Genomic DNA, 7,212 nt, shown 5'->3' on the forward strand with positions numbered 1-7,212 from the left:
CAGCCAGAACCTGGAAAGAACCTAAATGCCCCTTGACTGAAGAATGGATAAGGGAAATGTGGTACATTTACACAATAGAGTACTATACCAGAAAAAAAAAAATAACGACATCTTGGAATTAACAGGCAACCCATTTCAGCTGCACTAACTGGTCATCAGGCAAGCCTCCTGCAGGTAGGCTGCTACAGCATCCACTCCATTGGACCCTGTAATCTACAAATCCCATTCTGCTCCTAAACTGACCCAGTCCCTGCAACCTCAACAGCTCCCTGAGATACAGACAGTGACTTTACAGAGCAGACTAAAAGTGACTCCTTGAGACACAGACACTGACTACAAGGATTAAACCAAGAGGGAAAGTTACTGCCTGCATCAATTGGAGGAAGAGATGGGTAGGTGCCAATGCAAGAATACATTCAACAACCTAAAGAAAAATATGGTAACATCAGAAGCTAGTGGTCCTACAACATGAAGATCTGAACATCTTAACCCAGAAGAACCAGAATAAAACAACCTTAAATATACCTTTATGAAGATGATAAAGACACTTAAAAAGGAATGAAAAATTCTCTTAAAAATGGAAGAAAAGACAAAAAATGAAAGAATCAATACATCTCTTAAAGAAAACCAAGAAAATGAAAAATAATCAAGTAGGTGAAGCAAATAGTTCAAACACTTTAAAATTGAAATAGAGGCAATAAAGAAAACATAAACTGAGGGAATTCTGAAAATGAAAAATCTGGGTAAATAGACAGGAACTATAAATACAAACATAACTGACAAAATACGATAGATAGAAGAGAAAATCTCAGGTGTTGAAGATACTATAGAGGAAATAAATTGATGAATCTATTTCAAAGAAAATATTAAATCCAACATTTTTTTTTAACAAAAACATCAAGAAAATTTGGGACATCACGAAAAGACCAAACCTAAGAATAATGGGATAGAAGAAGTCCAGATGAAAGCTGCAGAAAATATATTCAACAAAATCATGAAGGAAAACTTTCCCAACCTAAAGAAGGATATGCCAATGAAGGTATAAGAAGTTTACAGAATACCAAATAGACTGAACCAAAAAAATTCCCCTAGTCATATAATAATCAAAATACTAGACATATAGTATAAAGAAAGTCTATTAAAAGCTGCCAATCTTTTAATCTTCTCAATGGAAACTCTGAAAACCAGATCTTGGACAGATGTGCTGCAGACACTAAGAGACCATGGAAGCAAGCCCAGACTACTGTATCCAACAAAGCTTTTAATCACCATAGATGGAGAAAACAAGATATTCCATGAATAAACATTACCTATCCACAAACCCAGTATTACAAAAAGTACTAGAGAGAAAATTCAAACCCAAGAAATTAGCTGCACTCATGAAAACACAGGCAACAGATAACCTCACATCAACAAACCCCAAAGAAGGAAACCACACAAAACACTATTGTTATTCTTTTTTAAAGATGTGGTGATGTGGGGGAAGGCCAGCCCCATGAAGGGTGGTTGTCCTGAGGCCTGGACAGGGTTGCAGCCTGTTATCCAACTTTTCAGTGGGGCCAAAGCAGGCAGGAGACAGCAGCTGGTGAGAGACAGACAGATATGCAGAGACACAACTATGTCATGCAGAGAGTTTGGGTATAGAGTTTAAGTGGGTTATGGAAGAGAACGGGAAGAGGAGAAGTGGGAGAGGAAGAGAGGGGGAGAAGAAAGGCAGGGGAGAGAGAGGGGCAGCAGCCACCTCTTAGAAGAGGGACAAAAAGAGAGAGCACAGGCTATTGGGAGCTTCTAAGTACCAGCCTCAGTACTCCCTCAGGGCTCAGAACAGGACTTCTACAAGTGAGAACTGGATTGGGTGGGAATGGGAGCTGAGGGGTAGAATGAACTGACTGACTCAGGTATGGTTTCCCCTTTTTCCTTGGGGGAAGATGAAAGGAGAGGAAGAAGAAGAAGCAAAAGGGCAAAAGGCATAAGAGCATAAAGCACATAAGGGCACATCATAAGGGTAAGGGATGAGGGATAAGGGTAAAAGGGGTGATCTCCACAAAGCTTTTAGTTTATATAGGCACATAGAGAAGTTAACAATCACATAGGCAGTAACAATATTATTAACCATGCATTTTCACAGATTCACAAGAAACTGGTGGATCTGGTTTTTTCATCTCAGAGGGGGCGTGGCTGTGAAGTTCTCCTACAGCTGGGAGCACAGCACTGGTAGCTATACTAAGCTGCAGGCTTGATTTGTATTAGCATCCAGCTGGTTGAGTTAAAAGGAATATCTTCTGCAAATGTTGCTTTTGGCTACAGCAGGGTACGCAGGTGACAATTTTTCTCTCTGAAACTAGTTTTAGTGACTCAATCTTTTTCTTATATAAACAGTTAATTTCCTGTGCTACAATTGTATGCTAGTTGAAGCCAAGGTGAAGGGTAAATACAGAATATTAGTAGCCCAGTAGCCCATCAAGTCAGAGCAGAAGACCAGTAGATTACTCTTTCCTGAGCCTGCTGTTAGAGCAGACATATTACCTCCTGTATGAGGCTCCTTTCTTATCAGTGACTGCTGTCAATAAAAAAGTTTGAGCTGAACTATTTTTATGTAGATTTTATCTACAAGAACAAAGGTTTGACTGAGTGAATCTATTTCAAACCATGGCTTCATGTTGTGTGGGGAGGTAGCCCCTTGCCTTATAGGAAAAGTCAGGCTTATACCCTGCTCAGATAGTATAGAGGGAAGAAATCCTTGATTTCACAAGATTTTTACAGAATTGACAGTGACTTATCTGAAGGACAGATGTCCCTTAGCTCTGCAAAAATCAGGCTACTCCAAGTGTAGTGTACATACACTTCCTGTGGATAGTCCAATAGATGTGCCAGCTGTACATTTGCTGTATAATACTTGTGGACTCACCACAGTCTACTAGGGAGAAATTTAAGAAAACTAACAGATGGACTTAACAGATATCTATAGAACATTTTACCCAAACACAAAGGAATATACCTTTCTTCTCCATAACTCATGGAAACTTCTCTAAAATTAACCATACCTCAGTAACAAAGCAAATTCCAACAGATGCAAAAAAGTTGGAATAACCCCCTGTATCTTATTGGATTACCATTACTTAAAGTTAGAATTCAACAACACTAATTGCAGAAAGTATACAAACTCGTGGAAACTGAACAGTGCTCAACTGAAGGAAGAAACATAGAAAGAAATTAAAGACTTCCTAAAATTCAATAAAATGAATGTACTACATAGCCAAAACTATGGAATACTATGAAAGCATTGCAAAGAGGAAAGTTCATAGCACTAAGTGCCTACATAAAGAAAGTGGAGAAATCTCACATTAGCAACGTAACAGCACACCTGAAAACTCTAGAACAAAAAAAAAAAAGAAAGAAAAAAGAAAAGAAGCAGATTAATCCAGGAGGAGTAGGCGACTGGAAAATATCAAATTGAAGGCTGAAATCAATAAAATAGAAACAAAAAATACAAAGAATGAATGAAACAAAGAGCTGGTTCTTCAAGAAACTTTAATATTAGTGACTTATTTTTTCAATCAAAAGACAGAGGGAAGTTGGTTGGATAAGGAAACAAAATCCATCTATCTTTTCTCTACAAGAAACACACCTCAGTTTCAAAGAGAAGTACCACCTTAGAGCAAAAGTATATAAAAACATTCATCAATCAAAGAGGACCAAGACACAAGCAGACATTGCCATCTTAATATCTGACAAAGTAGACAGATTGAAGTCAATCAGACACAATAAAGAGTGACTTACCCTTCTAACCAAGGGAATAATAAATGAAGAGATATTACTATCTCAAACATATATGAATCAAACTCTGGAGTCTCAATTTAAAAAAAAATACAAAAAGTACTCATAGATTTAAAAACAAGGATTAGCATCAATCCATTAACAGTAAGTTATTTTAATAGCCCACTTGATCCAATATGCATGTCATTTGGATTAAAAAAATATAAGAGAGATCCCGGCCTAACACTTTGGAGGAAAACTTCATCTTTGGTGGAGGCTAGGTGGTATCTATGGACACCAGGAAAAACACCACCCACCTCCACTTCAAGCCTGCTCAACAACTCTAGACTGTACTCCTCCCCTCCTCCTGGGCTCCATACTAGGCCCACAGCCCCAGCAGCTCTATTGGAGACTAGGTCAGATATAGGGATCCTGAGCCAGGCAGAAAGCTTCAGCTTCACTGGAGGCCAAACCATACTAGGAATCCCAGAGACCAAACAGATACTCAATATCCCAGATGCCCCACAGATGTACCTGGAGGCTGCACTTTCATTTCTTGGCTGCTGCGTTCCAAGTAATCCCACAGAAACTTATATTAACTACAAACTGTTCGGCTGATGGCTTAGGCATATCACTAACTAACTCTTATATCACAAATTAACCCATTTATATTAGTTTTTATTTTACCACAAGGCTTGTGAGCTTGTGGCTTGTTGCTTCACATCTTGCTTTTCCAATGGCTGGTGGCATCTCTCTCACTCTGTCTTCTTTTTCTCTGTATCTCTACTTGGATTTCCCACCTCTCTCTTTTCTGCCTCACCATTGGCCAAATAAGCATTGTTATTAACCAATGGTAAAAAAAAAAAAAAAAACATATTCACAGCATATAGAGAAGTCTATATCCACCTACCTAAGGGCTGGTCTATCAAATGGCCAAGGCAGTTTCTTTATTAACCAATGAAATCAACACAAAACAGAAGAACCCCCCCCACATCAGTGCCCAATGGATATGACATCCTACTCCAGAGATACTTGCTCAGCCATGTTCATTGCTGCTCTTTACACAGTATCTAGGACATGGAAACAAACTAAATGTCCTACAAGAAACAAAGGAATAATAAAAATGTGGCATATCTAAACTATGAAAAAATTAAATCATGAAAGTTTCAAGTAAATGGAATGAACTAGAAACTAGAACAAGATCATTTTGAGTAAGGTAAATCAGACCCAGAAAGTGAAAGATTGAATGTTTCCACTCATCAGAGGCTCCTAGCTCTGAATTCTCAGATGTGGGTAAATATTCTGGAGAAGCGGAGGATTAAAAGGAACCATCATTGGGATAAAGGGGTGAGGGAGCAATAGAGAATGGAATAGCAGGGTACAAGTGAATAGATCAGAGAAATGGAAAACAGGTACTCTAATTATAGAGCAGAGAGGAAGAAAACTCAAGAAGAATGATGGAATACTGTAAAAGTGTGTCTAAAAATGTCATAAAGAACCATGCTATTAACTATATACCTAAAAATTTACCTATAGTACACAGGAAATACTATATCAATATACAAACAGAGTTGAAATGAAATTTTCTCTTCTGGGCTGATAATGCTACCTTCAAGAACAAAAGACCACCTAACAAAATCACCAATACCAGGCACTAGAAGCCCCCTTTTGAGTTGTTGGGCAGAATTTTCTATTGAAAACTACTGTCATTTCCTTTGGTTACCCCTCCCTCCAAGAGGTGGAGGAGAAGACATCATGAACTTCAGGCACATAGCCCAGAATATCCTGACCTGGAACAGACTTGAAAGCCTCCTCACTGGAGACTAGGTTTCGTGGTATCAGAAGGTACTGTGAAAGTAACAAAAGGAGGAAAGCAAGAGAGAATCCTACTCAGTTATAATGCCCATGACAGCAACTACCAACATTGCATTACAGCCTTATGGGGGAAGTAGTGGCATGCATACCGTGGTGGTAACCAACAGCTTTCTATTAAGACTTAAGACTTGAACAAAAAGAAGTAAATCATGCTTGGTAATGGAAACCTAGCACTGAAACCTACTACTCCAGGGAAATATCCATTCTACTAAATGAGCATAATATCAACAATATAAGTATTTGTCCTTATACCCACAGATAAGTATAACACTCACCCCTCTTCAAGGAAACTTCTTTTTTCAATAGACAGAGAACATATCAAAGAACAATAAGAAGCTAAAATGCAGTTATGGAGCTACATTACAATGAATACATCTACAAAACACTCCAGAACCTAAGGCTTAGAAACACTGAGGGTGCAGAAGGATTGTAAGCCAGAGGACCATGGAGTTGGCTGTGAGGTTGTGTCTATTAGTAATATCAGAAGCTACACTCAAAAAAATTCTTACCAACATTGCTGCATAAACATGAAGTGAGTTAGGACAATAAACATGCCAAAGTGGATGGAGAAAGACCACAAATCCTCAGTCCTACACAAAGAACAATAGGTAACTAAGGAATACTCAGAAGAGAAAAAAGAAGAGCACACTAACTGGTTGTGAAAAACAAAAGATCAGCCCTGAAAATATGTGTACACTACACAGACTCAGTAGATTATATTTAGGAATATATTGTATAATATGTTATATTATATATTCTCTCTCCAAAAAAAAGATGACCTAACAAAATTCTCAATACCAGGCATTAGAAGCCCCTTATATATACTATATTATAATGTATAATTTATTATATTCCTAAATATAATCCCAAGTATGTGACAACAATTGATGAAATAAGGGCCATAACCTTGAAAAAGAACAAGATGGGGATTTATGGAAGGGTTTAGATAGAGGACAAGGAAAGGGAAAATTATGTGATTATAGTATAATCTCAAAAATAGAAGAAAAAGAAAAAGTCAATTCAAATTTTAATAAAAACTCAAAGGTCTGTGGGCTATGAAGAAGGAACCGTGGGTGAGAGTTCTTGCTGTGTAAGTATGACAGCCCGAGTTTGAATCCCTTGCACTCATGTAAAAAGATGGGCTTGACCATGTGTGTGCCTGTAAGAGCAGACCGAGCTGTGATGTGGGCCTAGACAGCAGGATCTCTGGGGAATTCTCACTACTGGTATAGTACCAACTTCAGTGAAAAGCCCTACCTCAGTGGAATCAAGAGAAGAGTGAGAATACCTGGTGTTCTCTTCTTGCCTCTGAATGCATATACGACACACACACTGTCAAAGTAAATGAATGTTTGAATAAGTAAAAATTAAATAAATAACAAATTCTAAGGCTCAGGGAACGTTGTAGAAGAGGGTACAGGCAGAATATGAATCAAAGAAAGTGGTAGCGTGTCATGAAAGCCTGTCTTCCATGAAAGCCTGTCTTCCAGATATGCCATGGATGTTGCAGTCTTGAACTCACAGCAGGTGGGTGTACATTAGCTACATAACAGATATAACACATAGAAAAGAAACTCATAC

The 7,212-nt window shown here is 38.2% G+C and overlaps 1 protein-coding gene across 50 annotated transcripts in view; it reads right to left on the reverse strand.

Moving 5' to 3' along the window:
- Positions 1 to 7,212, reverse strand: part of Muc16 (mucin 16, cell surface associated) — a 187,966-nt gene that overhangs the window by 136,872 nt on the left and 43,882 nt on the right. The gene's annotated exons all lie outside the window — the stretch shown is intronic.

This window comes from Alexandromys fortis, unplaced genomic scaffold, assembly GCF_014885135.2.
Source record: "Alexandromys fortis isolate MF-2015 unplaced genomic scaffold, M_Fortis_MF-2015_v1.1 scaffold_392, whole genome shotgun sequence".
NCBI lineage: Eukaryota > Metazoa > Chordata > Mammalia > Rodentia > Cricetidae > Alexandromys > Alexandromys fortis.